This window comes from Lissotriton helveticus, chromosome 9, assembly GCF_964261635.1.
Source record: "Lissotriton helveticus chromosome 9, aLisHel1.1, whole genome shotgun sequence".
NCBI classification, from domain to species: Eukaryota; Metazoa; Chordata; class Amphibia; order Caudata; family Salamandridae; genus Lissotriton; species Lissotriton helveticus.
Genome location: NC_136070.1, coordinates 1023846146 through 1023860989, shown reverse-complemented (window position 1 = coordinate 1023860989; position 14844 = coordinate 1023846146). Strand labels below are relative to the sequence as shown.

At 46.2% G+C, this 14844-nt stretch overlaps 1 protein-coding gene across 1 annotated transcript in view; it reads left to right on the top strand.

Annotated features, from left to right (window-relative positions):
• Positions 1-14844, top strand: part of LOC144782158 (leucine-rich repeat and fibronectin type III domain-containing protein 1-like protein) — a 397349-nt gene that overhangs the window by 166477 nt on the left and 216028 nt on the right. The gene's annotated exons all lie outside the window — the stretch shown is intronic.

Genomic DNA, 14844 nt, shown 5'->3' with positions numbered 1-14844 from the left:
TACAGCTAGTGTAATACAGGAGGAAGGCAGAGACCAGGGAGAGATGCAGAGACCAGCATCACAGCTAATGTAATACAGGAGAGAAGCAGAGACAAGAGAGAGATGCAGAGACCAGCATCACAGCTAATGTAATACGGAGAAAGGCAGAGGCCAGGGTGAGCTACAGAGACCAGCTTCACAGCTAATGTAATACAGCAGAGACGCAGAGTCCAAAGAGAGATGCAGAGACCTGCATTACAGCCAATGTAATACAGGAGAGACGCAGAGACCAGTAAGAGATGCAAAGACCTGCATTACAGCCAATGTAATACAGGAGAGACGCAGAGACCAGTAAGAGATGCAAAGACCTGCATTACAGCCAATGTAATACAGGAGAGACGCAGAGACCAGTAAGAGATGCAAAGACCTGCATTACAGCCAATGTAATACAGGAGAGACGCAGAGACCAGTAAGAGATGCAAAGACTGGCATCACAGAAAGTGTAATACAGGAGAGAGGCAGAGACCAAGGAGAGATGCAGAGGCTGGCATTACAGCTAATGTAATACAGGAGAGACGCAGAGACCAGTAAGAGATGCAAAGACTGGCATCACAGAAAGTGTAATACAGGAGAGAGGCAGAGACCAAGGAGAGATGCAGAGGCTGGCATTACAGCTAATGTAATACAGGAGGGAAGCAGAGACCAGGGAGAGATGCAGAGGCTGGTGGAAGATGCACATGCTGGTTCCACTGGTAATGTAGCACAGAGAGATGCAGAGACCTGGAAGAGATGCAGCGGGCAGGGCTACAGCTAAGGTAACACAGGAGTGATGCAAAGGCCAGGAAGACATATAAAGGGCAGCCATAATAACTAATGTGACATGGGAGAGATGGGAATTCCAGGCTCTCAGCTTTTCTAACATGGGAGAGATACAGAGGCCAGGGAGAGATGCAGAGGTCGGCCCCACACCTAATGTACCACAGAAGCATTGTAGAGGGCAGGGAAAGATGCAGAGACCCAGCCTCCCAACTAATGTTACAGGTGAGAGAGAAAAAAACATGGTAGCGGAAGAGGCCATGCCCCACAGCTAATGGCCACAGAAGAGGTGGAGAGGCCTGAATCCACAGCTTTTCTTTTTTTAATTTCAAAATAGTTTTTTATTGTTTTATACAACATATAACATATAATCATCAACCCTTTGTCGTTACAGGGTGGCAGTCCAGACTGACTGTGTTAATGGTAGTACATTTTCACCTTATATAAGCTTGGCTGCCCCCCTATCCACTGTCTCAGTAAGAGGAGAGGAGAGTAAGGAAAGGGGAGGGGATAGGAATTAAGGTAGAGAGAAAAGGAGATAGCATACAGGGGTTTACTTTCTTCTCGTTAGTGTCTTGATCCTGTGAGGGTGTGCTACAGAACCAATGGTTTCATTTTGTTAGTACTATTCATGGTGGTTCGTAGGGGTCTCGGAGTTCGTCCACGGACGCCCACATTCCCCTGTAGGGTTGTCTCCATGGTGAGTTACGCAGGGAAGTGTTATCAGCGCCTCTAAGGTACGTCACCCAGTTGAGCCAACCCTTGAAAGTTGTCTTGGAGGTGTCTTTCCATTTGGTGAGTACTATTTTAACTGCCACTGTTAGTAGGAGATCCAGTAGGTCTCTGTCCTGTAGTGAGTCTAACTCTGTTGTCATAAATGCGGTGGTAAGGGTAGCAAAGTCTGCTTTTAGTGTGCATCCTAGCGTTTTATATATGAAGGTGAATATTTTTTCCCAACTTTTTTAACCAATAAGGACGAGATGCAGAGTCCAGAGAGAGATGCACAGGCTTGCCCTACTGCTAATACAACAAAGGTCAGATTGAGAGACCAGAGTCCACAGATTTTCTAACACAGGATCCATACAAAGCCCAGGGGGAGATGCAGGTGGCAGCCTCACAGCTAATGTAACATAGGGGAGAGACAGAGGCCAAAGAGACTGATGCAGGGACCAGGGAGAGATATAGAGATGCAGAGGCAGGCAGTCGCGGGCAATAAAAAGTGGTGGGGCAGCAGTGGAAGGGGGGAATTAATAATAAAAAAGTACCTGATGCTGCTGCCCACTTCACGCCACCGTGCTCCTCTGCTTCCTGCTCTCACCAGTCCTTGGGACACCATCAGATACTCCGTATCCAAGCCGCACGCTGCTATCATGCTGCATGAGAGCAGCACCGCAATTGGCCTGAACAGGCTGGTTTAACGCTCACTCAGGCACAGGGAGTCTGTGCTGTATCACCATATGGCTATGGAATTCAGCCAGGTTGGAGAAACCTAACTGTGCATGTCTGTTTGGCCGGCCTAAGATGGATGGATGCAGGGGCCCTCCTGTTGAATTCTTCTTCCAAGGCAGGAATGTTCCACTTATTATCTGTCAGGAGCATGTTTTGTTGAAAAGAGTTAGTCTTCCTTTTGTTCCGCTGTTACGGCTTCTGGTGCTGTGTGGGGGATTTCAGTTGAATTAGAGCTGTTCATTAGCACTCCTTATTTATTAGCAGGACAACTGTGCTGTCATATCTGGACTGTACAGGCGCTGCTTGCTTATTCAACCGTGAGCGCTATTTTTAAAATATTTTTGAGGCTACAGATGTCGTTTGCTATTGTCTCCTACCAGGGCTGCTCTAGTGCCATCTTTCATCCGCAGCTGCATAGGCACCACATCTTCTCTTCTAACTGAGGCTGCACAGGCACTGCTTGTTTTCTTCTAACTGAGGCTGCTTGGTCCTAATTCTGCCTTCTATACTGCTTGGGCGCTGCTAAGTCCTTATTACTGCAGTTCCGGCGCCTGTTATTTTTTCTGTGGCTGCTCAGGTGCCGTAAACTACCTAGCTGTCATAATGCCACTTTATAAAGGCGCACCACTTTATAGCACCCCGGCTGTACAGGCACAACTTCCGTATCATTACTGAATCTGCATAGGTTCCACTAACTCCGGTTCTGCACAGGCTGTGCTTACTACTGTGACTGCACAGGTGCCACTTGTTTAATATTACTGTGATTGCACTTTTTCATCGATGAACAGTATTGAAGTCCTCTGAACGTTTGGAAGAGCGTCTGCAAAAGGAACCACATCTGATATAGTACTATGACTGCACATAAGGCATTGTTTTATTTTTTACTGTGGCTATCAATTTTTTTGTTTTGTTCTGTGCAGTTTTATATACCGTGAACTCGACCCGATGGTATTGGCGTGCTTTACATAAGCACCATTTACATTACACAAGGACACAATTGGTTTTTGTTGGCACAGGGAGATTACATGATTTGCCCAGAATCACAGGATGGTGAGCCGATCTTGTCATATAAATAAACGCCAAAGATGAGTGGGCCTTTTAGTTTAGCCACTTTACATGTAATTTATTATGTTTACCTGAGGAAAACCTTTTAAAATGCAAAACAAACGCCAGCATGATTGTTGCTGCTCTCTCATTGACTCAGTGGAAGTAAACACACTACATTTCCCCAGCGTGCATTAGGTTCTCCTTCAAAGCTTGGGGCTTGATTTGTATGCAACCTCAGATGTCCAATAAGACTCACTTAATCTCTTGAGGGAGTGAATCAAAGATCAACATATTGTACCTGATTTCTATTGTTGAAAGTTTCTAAGCACCCTCATACGATTTTATTTTCATTCATTTTTAGTTACTGCCTTACGTAAAGACTTGGAGAACATTTAACCCCTTGGCCGCGGCGGTAATTCTGCCGTGGCATGGGGGGAGGGGGAGCGTGCGGCGCCGACATGCTGGTGACGGAACCACTCCGTCACCAGCCACGGGTGGGCTGTGCTAATGACGGAGTGGTTCCGTCATGGCCCCGCCCGCCTAATAGAACGAGCCGCGCAGGCGTGAAATCGACACCACGCAGGCGCAGCGGCCGGGCTGTGACAGAACCACTCCATCATTAGCACAGCCCACCCCTGGCTGGTGACGGAGTGGTTCCGTCACCAGCATAGAAGGGGTTAATTCCACAGCTGTTCTAAGCTCAGAAGTAACATTCAGACTTTTTTCCACAGATTATGACTTGAACCTGTACTTTGCAAATGCTGCCCCAGGGTTAATTTCACGGTAACACCCGAAGGTGCCCCAGCTTCGTGGCAATTATGTAAAATATCAGTGTGTAGAGCTAAAGGTGTTGGCATAATTAAAATTCCAGGTGACTTTGGCCTTTGAAGCAAAGTTCAAAAGATTAAATTGCTTCCTGAATACTTATCCATGAACAGATCGCTACTGCTCTGGTGCTTCGGAGACAACCTGAAGCAAGGTTTATGGCTTGCTCAAAAAGTAGGCTTTTGTAAATTCAGTGCATAGTTTACAGCAGGAGGTGTGTTAAACTTGCCATCTTATTGTATTAAGCATAACTTGTCTCTGATGCTGATTCTTCAGGCAGTTCATTTCTCTAGTGAAGCACTCAGAATGTTTAGTGCTATTGACTTGCATCGAGGCATTTGGCGTTCTGTCTGTGCTTTAAAAAGCCTTGGCGTGTGTTCAAAAATGTTTCTTGAGGCAAGCATGTATTCCTGAATCAGACTGCAGGACCCAGTGTGTTGTAATTGTATAGCTCTTCAATCCCAGGAGGCACAGCATCCAGGATAATGTGCTGCATGGCTAAACACTTATAAGATCCCAAAGGTGAGACCTATTGGCAATGCAAATACTTCTTATCCCACTGGAGGCATACAGAGGCCAGGGAGGAGTGCTGAGAGCAGGCTCCACAGGGAATGTAACATTGAAGATGCAGAAGCAAAGGAGAGATGTAGAGGGCGGGCGCCACGGCAAATGTAACGCAGGTGAAATGTAGAGGCCATGGAGATATGCAGTCGGCGTGACCCACATCTATTGTAATTTGGGAGGGTTGCAGAGGCTGGGCTTCACGGATAATGTAACATGCGAGAGATAAGGACAAATGCTGCAGTCAGTGTCGCAGGCCTTCAGACACCAGGCGCTGGTGATAATGTAATAGACGAAAGGGCTGGGGAGCTCAGGCCATGTGACCAACATGACTCGGTCAACACTCGGAGAGGCCAGACCCTGCAGTCGTTGCATTAAGGGGGATACTTCACAATAGGCCAGGGGCAGCAGCCAACATGTCAGGAGATTGGCCACCGGCCGCTAGGCTCTGAAGCCATTGTCATTGGAGGGCAGTTTACACTCACAGGCCCCATGCGCAAAGTCCAATCGCTACCCTCGGTCAACCTGTACCAAATGCGAACTGTGCAATTTGTGCCGAAGAAGTCCAGAGCTGCTTTGCTTTAAATATCTTATCTAAACATAACAAAATACTAGGTGGAGCAGATGACTTCTTAAACCAGAACAGGGTTTCGCATTTGAAGTCCATGCAGCCTGCATCTCACATTGTGAGTTTCTGACTCTTTTGATGTCAAATGAATTGATACATTTACATTTTCTGTTTTATTACAATCGCATTTTTAAAATGTGCATTATTTGGTCCACCCATAGATAAATGATCTTGCCACTCACAGGGTTAATTTCTAGGTGTTGGCTTTGACAGCACAGCTGTCAAACAGACATATTGTTAACAATATACACAGAGTGGGCTTTGGGTTTGCCCATTTCAGCCATTTGCTTTCTTTGACCAACCTTTTCCACCCATTGGCTGGAGTTTTTGTCAATCACAGTTTGAGCCAGCCCATAGAAGTATTCAACTCTCATCTAATGCTATTGGCTGTTTGGGTGCATGCTTCCACCACAAAGTCAGGGATTGTTGTGAAGTGCATAAGGAACTACTTCACAACTACAGCCCTATCTGACCACTCCTGATGGTTCCCGCTTGAGTGCCTCCTTCTAAAGTGATATGCTTCTTATGTTAGCACATTAAACCCAGAAATCATCCTCATGTTTTCCGGAAGGGGCATTGGTGCTTGGAGCAATCTGATGACAGTGTGATTCATCTCTCAATGTCCCATCTTAGGTAGGAGGAACAAGTTGCAGAACAATTCAGTCTCAGTGTGCCTTCGGAGATCAAGACCGCTGCTGAGATGGAAATTACAGCCATTGGTGACAGTGTGACTTTCAACATCACACACTCCCACTCCTTTCTGGGCACATTGCATCGGCTGAATTCTTAAAAAGGATGGGAATCGTGATAAACAATGGTATTTTAGGATGCAGGCCTGTGAAAACAAACAAGTAAATGTGTGACAATTTGCAAGTTAATCTGAGAAGTATAGTGCCAATTGATGGAAGGGCTTTCACTGCGTTTTGTCTGCATACCTAACTATGTTGGTAACCAGGGCTATTGGTAGGTCCAATTTCACTTGTGAAATGAGACTAGCATGATTCAGAGTGGTGGTGGTGGAACAGCGGCACAAAGCAACCACCTTCAGACCATAATTGGGCACAAAAACTACACAGTGCAGTAAAGAAGGTTGCTTTGGACCACAATCTTGGGTCATTTGCATATGAGCAACTAATGGCTCCACAGTAGGTGAGGTAGGCTAACTAGTTTCACTGCTGCTGGGTGGCAATCATCTTACAGATACCCCCTGAATTAATGTCCATGTAAAAATAAATAAAGGAAAGACGTACCTTTTTCCGCGTCTCTCCTCTGACTTCTCTCCCAGCTGAACCGGAACCAGGAAGCACACCCAGGCTCCACTGACCAATCACAATGCTGCAATTCAGCGTTGTGTTTGGTCTGAGCACTGTGGTTTGCCGATCAGCCAGGGGAGGGGAGGCTGGGTATGTTCTCCACCTAGACAGTAATGCAGCCTGGGTGGAGAACATGCAAATGTATGCATGACGGTTTGGCCAGTCCGAGAGGGCCGGCATAACAGTCATGTGTACTAAGGAGTGGGCAAACCACTCCTCCCCTACTTCTCTGTCATCGGAGCAGCCCCACCACGCAAAGCTGCAGCAGAAGGAAACATAAAATGATAATAACCTTGAGTTATTATCATTTTATGCTTCCTTTATTTCACTGCTGAAAAGCAATAGGGAGATGCATCTCCGCCTTAGCGGAAGAGCTGCCACTGCTTGCTGTGCACACAGAAATTACTTGGAGCAGCTCTAGAGCATGCACTTCACCAAAGTGTGAATCTTCCTTCTGAAAAATCCCTGTTCATGAGAAAATAAATTGGGAGACTAAATTCACTTGAGACCTAAACATTCGAGTTGTCGTTGCCCTCAGTGCCTAATTTATAAATCAATAAGTTCTAGGACTCTCGTCAGGAGACCACTGCGGCTTGCACCACACATTGCCCCTGCCATGCTACCAATGAAAGTAACTACAAAACTACTAATCACACTTCTACAAGTGTGACAATTCAGACTATTCCAGGATGCCAGAGCTGCAAGAATGGCTGGAGTAGCAGGTAATAGTCATTTTTAATGTATATTGAATTAATAATTGACTGTTGTTGTGGTCATCTGAGACAGCCCCACCTTGTGATTGACTGTCACAAGCGCCGGTGTTTACGCTTTTGTGCAGGCACCATGGGGCAGATTTATGAAGGCCTTGCGCCGCCGGTGCGTCACTTTTTCCCATGTTAAAAATGACGCACCAGCGGCGCAAGGCCTTCATAAATCTGCCCCCATGTCTTTGCACGCTTCTCCTTGCTTCTCCCTTAGGTTGCCATTGCATGTTTTACATATATAGCGCCTAGACGGCAATAAGCGATGCTTGTAATAGGCTTCAGATCTGTCCTCCCTTTCCCCACAGTAGACCGCTCAGTCTCCAGCCCCCTTGCCTCCACAGAGACGGCGCCCGAGCCACCGCGATCCCGAGATGATTCCGGCGATTAGGCGGGCGCGAGACTGTAATTTAAGTGTTATGAGTTCACCCGTGTGATGCGAACAGCCACCGCCATGATGCCTTGTCGATGGCAGGCGGAGGCCCGGGCTGATCTATCATTATCCCGGCGGCCGCTCACTGGCGGGAAAGGCTGCCGCAGACACGGAGCCAGCTGACAGGGTCACCGCGGGTGACAGCCGGGGTCCGCCGCGGCAAACTCCCGCTTCCACCGCATAGCAGGAGCAAAGATTACCCATCGCGGGGAGGGGGCATTTTTATTTAATACTGGCATCTTTCCTCAAATCCGTGGAAACGCACTTCATATATTTGAAGCAGACAGCGCACTGCTAGTCCAAGAAGGGCAAGATACACATCTTTTAAGCCATAAATAAAAATGAAATTCGCTTTAAATAATATTTCGGGGATCGCTACGGTAACCTCAGCAAATAAACACTCCTAATTTGGACTGAGACAAGCCAGCAAATGTTAATAGGTTTTCTGGTCGATTAGCAGCTCACGTGCAGAATATATTGCCCCACGTCGAGCGCTATCTGTCTCTATAGAGATACACTTGTCTTTTGTCTATTTACCTGCACGCCTATTTACACATACTGCAAGCAGGTGGGCCACAACTACCTGAATCTATTGTTTTCCTCTCTCCTGCTAGGCCTAAAATGGCCGCCGACCTGCTGGGGCAGCGGTGGAAGAGAATGAGGAAGCACAAAAGCAAGGCGCAGACGCAGTTCAGACTCAGGATTAAGTCAAGAGAGGAATGGAGCACTGTAAGGTTTTGAAGCTCAAAGGCATAATTCAAGCATTATTAGGTGCCCAGAATACAATCTATAAGTGGTTATGCTTGCGGCCCATCTGAGTGCCATTCACAGCCCAAATGCCCCCAATGTCATGCGGCTGGCCTCTGGGACATATAAGGCTTGGCTCACATACTTAAAATGCAGTCATCATATATATCCAAACTATAGGAAAGAAATTATGCTCCAGTGGAGGGGCATCTACAAAAAGAGCACAGAAAGCCAGTGAATAAGAAGCAAGCACATGAGAGTGAAAAAAAGCAAGCAATTGTTTACAATGGACTTGTTCAAAGCCTACTAAGTTTTCGGTCAGGTCCATAAGACTTCATTCAACAACAGATAGCAAAAAGCTGCCTATTGGTGAGGCCTAAAAAGCCAGAATCGTAAGGGGCCTGCAGCAAAGCAGAAAACGTCCAGCTGCAGTATAGGATAGGGAGCAGCAACCACTTGCTGTTTCTTCAGAGATGGTCCTTCTGTACATAGCCCCACATATTTATTTCTTGATGATATAAATACATCTTCAAATATTTAGATTCAATGTAAAGGATAGTTCACTTAACTATATGTATTTAGCTTCATAATATTATGCTAGGCAGAACGACCTTTAAAACTCAACATTGTGATATAAAACCATCCATGTTGTGTAGGGCATTCAGTTTCAAAGTTGGGAAAAGTTTAACTACATCATCCTCGGAAAAGATTTGGGAAATTCATGAGGTAGGAAATTCCCTGAATTTACTTAATAGCGAGTGTGTAATTAAACTTTCCTCAGCCGAGCTATAAAATCGAACCCTACGTAACTTCAAATCATATGTCAGGGCTTGCCCTGATGTAACATCTGCTTCTTGTTCCTTTTACCACTTTTCTTTAGAAGGTCCTTTAAACCCCAACAAAACGCAGTTGCCTCTTTTAGGTATGCAGTAAATAGAAAAAGCACTGCTTATATTGCAGTTGCAGTATCTACATCACACAATGAATGGCAGCAAAGTGGTGGGCATGGACCTCCATACACTGGTTTGTTGGAAGGTTGGTAGTCCAGATCTCGAGGGAGGTACCATCAGCTGGGCGAAACAATGATAGCAGCAACGGGGAACAGCATTTACAACGCAACTTTTACAACGCAGTACCTTTATGACGCAACCATTACAACGCAAGTCATTACAACGACTTGCGCTGGGGGCGCTCTAGGATAGGGAATAGTTTTAATTTACTATCCAACACCTTCCCTACTATCCACAGGGACTGGAGTTGGAATAGTAAATTAAACTATTCACTATCCAGCGCCCCCAACGCAAGTCGTTGTAACGACTTGCGTTGTAAAAGTTGCGTCGTAAAGGCATGAGTTGTAAAAGCATGCGTTGTAATGACGTACATCCAGCAGCAACAGATTGCTATGAGAATGGCACTTATTTTGCTACTAAAAAACATGTAACATAAAATAACCTAATTCTGAGGCGTGACATTTTCAATGTTAGCAGTGTCCCTCAAGCAGAGGATCATCGGGCACTGGAAGTGCCCTATGCACATTCTTTTATGTAGCTGCATTGGTTGCAACTTTAAAGTGATGGGTCGTATTTGGGACAAAAGAATACGTCCCAAGTATTTCTCTATTTGTAAAATTTTGGGATCCTACTGCTTTAAAAATTTTCGCTAAATTAATCGCTGATCTGAGGCCTCATATTTTGGGGGACTCACTGACGACAGGAGAATATCAATGACACAGATATAGGTAATGGAGTCATTATGATACAACATTGCACAAGTTATTGTAAGGATGAACAAATAGGTTTAATTAGGTTCACACTGGAAGTTAGTGGGCTCAGATTATGGGAAGATGGCCTATTTGCAGGCACTTCTTAAATACAGTTAGTTTGTTAATACAATTAATAATGACAATCCTGTAGGCATCAAACAGCATTCTTCTACAGATTAATTGAATCACAATTAAACTAATCCAAAAAACACACATGTCCGCTCCACCCTCTGGCAAAATGCCCCTCCCTCTCTTTCCTTGCTTTTCCTTTCTTCTCCTAAATTCAGTGCACTGGCGTTCACATTCAATAGAGAAATACATAGATATTAGCACTTTCTCAGTAGTGGGAGGTCTGTGCCATCTGTTGGTAGCTCCACCTACTGACAGGTAACACAGATCGCTCATTATGTAATCTCTGTTGGTAAGAGGCAGAAACTCTTGCTTGCAGGAAATCCCTGCCTGCATAAGGCTCAGCCCCTCCTAGCCAGCACACATGCAGATGTATAGGACCTGATTAGCATGAGAACATGTGCCCTACTAATACAACCCACAGCCTTATTCTGCCAGTTTCAAATGCCATCAACATTTCTTAATGAGGGAAACTGACAGGTCTGGACTGGTTGTAGCGGGCACCAAGAGTTTTCTTGGTAGGCCGGAAGGGTCAGTGCCAGCTTTGGACCAGTGAGGGCAGTTTTTGTTTCTGTGAGCCAGTTTTGCAGCATGCTGCAATATCGCCCCCCTGTAACAAAAGCAGCAGCAGTGTTTTCCACCAGCACTTCCTCCCTTGGGCCGGACCGACTTAATTGCCAGGGTTGGTTTGCGTTAGGACTAGTGGTATGCTGGTCCTTACAGACTGGTGTCCCTGAGCTTGTAGTCAATTGCAGTGGCTCTCAAATAGCAACCTGGCTAATTAATATTCATTAGACAGGCCATACAGCAACACACATGTGACTGGAGATTTTGGAGGGCAGCACATTAGAACATAGTTCACATCGCAAAATCAGAGTCAGGTCGCAAAAAAAATCAGTGCACAATTTACAACTACTTTTTGGGACTGTCTCTTAAACATCATGCCCTATCTTACGTAATTCTGGTTCAACCGTGTCATTCCCAAGAACCACAAAAAGGGGGGGACTGTGAGCAAAAGGAAAAAAGAGGTCCAGTACCCGAGCTCCCAAGACTAACGTTATAATCACTGGAGGGTAACTGTTCCTAAAAGGAAGAGAAAGCAGGTCAATTCGGTCGCTAGAGGGACTAGTGAAAGGGACTCTCTCAGAGAAACGGTTGGATGGGGAATTCTCAAGAGGGGGAATTCCTCATTTTAGAAGAAGTGTCCTCACACACCCATGCAGGTGTCATGCTTCATCATCTGGCATTGCTCCTTGTGGAGGTGGCGCTGCAGTCCCCCATGGACCCGGCGAGAGGGCTCTTTGTCGGAGATCTTTTTTTGAGAAACGCTGCAATGGTGAGTGCGGGTGTGTGGGGAGTGACATGGGTGATTTAAAAATACAGCACTGGTACCCTAGGTAACTTTATTCAGGGGTCTGTGTAGTATGGTTAAAAAGATAGGCGACAAGAGAAGGTCTCTTGATCAAGTAATCAGAGAAGAGAGTATTTTCCTTCTGCTTAGTCTAAGTGGTAGTGGTAGTGCAAGGTAAATAAATGTAAGTCGCCATGTTTCACACCTCTAGAGGATCCTGTGGCGTTTCTTCAGGACCGTGCCCTGTGTGAAAATTGAAGAATAGGGGTCTGAGACGACGACACTCCGTACACCCTATGGTACCTATATTCAGGTGTGGTCAGGGCGGCACTGCACTCGCTGAGGAACGTCCACTTTAAGTTTCTAAATCCAACCCCAACAAGTAGTGTAAGGTGGCCTCATCGAAGTAGAGCATAGTTTAAAGAGGAGTACATGAGCCTCTTCGGAATCGCAGCGCGTTACCTGTTCGAATGCTGGTGCCCTTTACAGGCAGTTGGGTTGTAAATCTACTGTAATGAGGACTCAGAATGTTGGTATAAGCAACAGTACAGTCCCTATAATCTTTGGCTTGCTCTATGAAGAAAAAGGGCCAAGACAGCCACATCATTTGGTTTTCCAAAATGTTAGGTTGTGCAGATGTAAAGTACATATACACACACAGATGCTTATACTATAATTGTCATCACTCTTAAGGTTTTTGTCTGATGCGCTTTTTCGAGTCAGATCCTTTTTTCTATAGATTCCCTTTGCCATGTTCTCCCTTTCAAAATGCTTTAATTTCGTCAATGATCCCTTTGGGAATTTGTTAAGAGCAGGATAACTACATTACCGTATAGCTCGTACAATCATATAAAAATTGTGAATTTATGTGCTTCTGTAAAGCTATGGTGTATCCATTTTTGGCCAATCTTTAGATTGATTTTGAAATACATGTTTTAAATATTAATGTTATTCCTTGTTGCTTTTTATTTATACGCGCAGTTCATAAAGCTTTACAGTCTCTGAGAAATGTTTCCAAGCTGAACTCAAATATCTCAGTTGGAAACGTGTAGGGAGAATTGCGCCTGGTCTGATTTTTTTTTTTACCCAGAAAAATAACCTTTTGTGTAATAAGGTATCAATGCTTGCACTCCATTTTAGGTAGAGCCTAGGCAGGGCATGAACTGTGTCTTGACATGGTGTATCTACTGGCTAGAGCTGCAGCACGCCCATCGCTTGTGATTGGTTCCATCATGTGGCTTTCGAAATTACCTTGGTTTCGTTGGTAACTAGGTTACATTTGTCCCTCCTTTTGCTGTTTTGTTCACGCCCCGGAGACTGGCACCGTTACATGGATCATCTCACGATCAGCCGCATACGTTACTTTCGGCGTACTACTTTTACGACTATCTCAGTTTCTGGTTTAGAATTGTTGTGTTTATTGGTGTCCTCGGGCCCCGGGAGCCTACGCGTCATTGTTAATGCACTCCCTATGGTGATTTCTCCCCACACCTTGAAATTTGACACGTGACCCTTTGATACTACGGGGTTGGGGCATGTGTCAGATTTTATTTTTGTCCTCCTCTCTTCACTTAATCTACCAAAGGCTGCCTGCATTTGGTATTCATTGGGGCCCACCAGTAGGGGGGGGAGCAGTGACCACAGACACAGGAATGGTGTGATAAAGGCCGCTTTATTGGGATCAGGTGCACCCTGCATATTCCCCACCTTGGCCTGTGCCGAACAAAACTATACCTCACTAAATAAATGAATGCCGAACAAACCCCCCACCCCACCCCTAAATGAATCCCCAACATTGCAACAGCATCAACATCCCATCTGCAACATACCCCCTACCTACAAACTGTAAATGACCTCAGTGTCCCCCACCACCTACTGAAACAGACCAGGCCTCCTGCAAATACCCCCTTTTCCTACCTAGGAGAAGCGCCACCACAAGCATATCCCACCAGCACCTGTTCCAGCGACACGACAAAACTTCCTCAACAATCTGAAAGCCACCGGTGCACCATCACCCAACAAAAACCCCCTCAAACCAACCAAAAAACACAGAACACTTGAAAAAATCCCCCCTAACATAGGGAGGGAGGGTGGGAAAACAAAACTCGTGTCCCCCACTGCCCTAACCGGCTGCTGTGTCACTGCACACCAAAATGGTGGGCAGCGACACAAAATGTCCGGTCATATAGACCGCCAGCCCAAAATTAGCCCCAAAACAGCCCAACAGCCCACTCCCAGCCCAAAACAGCCCAAAAACCCTTTCTCTGTTTACATTCCCCCCTCCCCCCCTACAGCCCCAAAATACCCCAGGGAGGCAGGCCTTCCGCTGGTCGGCAGTGACCACAGACACAGGAATGGTGTGATAAAGGCCGCTTTATTGGGATCAGGTGCACCCTGCATATTCCCCACCTTGGCCTGTGCCAAACAAAACTATACCTCACTAAATAAATGAATGCCTAACCAACCCCCCACCGCCACCCCTAAATGAATCCCCAACATTGCAACATCATCAACATCCCATCTGCAACATACCCCCAACCTACAAACTGTAAATGACCTCAGTGTCCCCCACCACCTACTGAAACAGACCAGGCCTCCTGCAAATACCCCCTTTTCCTACCTAGGAGAAGCACCACTCGAAAGCCGCTTGCGACTTTCGACCCCCCCCTAGGACTCCAGCCCCCTTGGATACCTGCGCACCCCCAAAGCCACATCCAGCGCCTCTTTCAACTGAATGACGTACAACTCCATGCCATACCTAGAGAGGTGAACCCCATCTTCCCTAAAAAAGTACACCGCCCCGTACCTAAGCTCGGGCTGCTCCATCCTACCTATCCCTTCCCTGGCACAGAAATCCTTCATCTCCCTTTTATTCTTCCGCCTCGTCCTATCAATGGCCCCTGGGCGCTCCGCTCCCCTCCAAAACCACCTGGGTATATACTCAGACCAGATCACGTGACAGCCTGCCCATTGCCTCCGCACCTCCAACAAGTACCTCTTCATCTGCTTCACCAGTGCTAAGCCCTTACACTGCGCCAGGTCA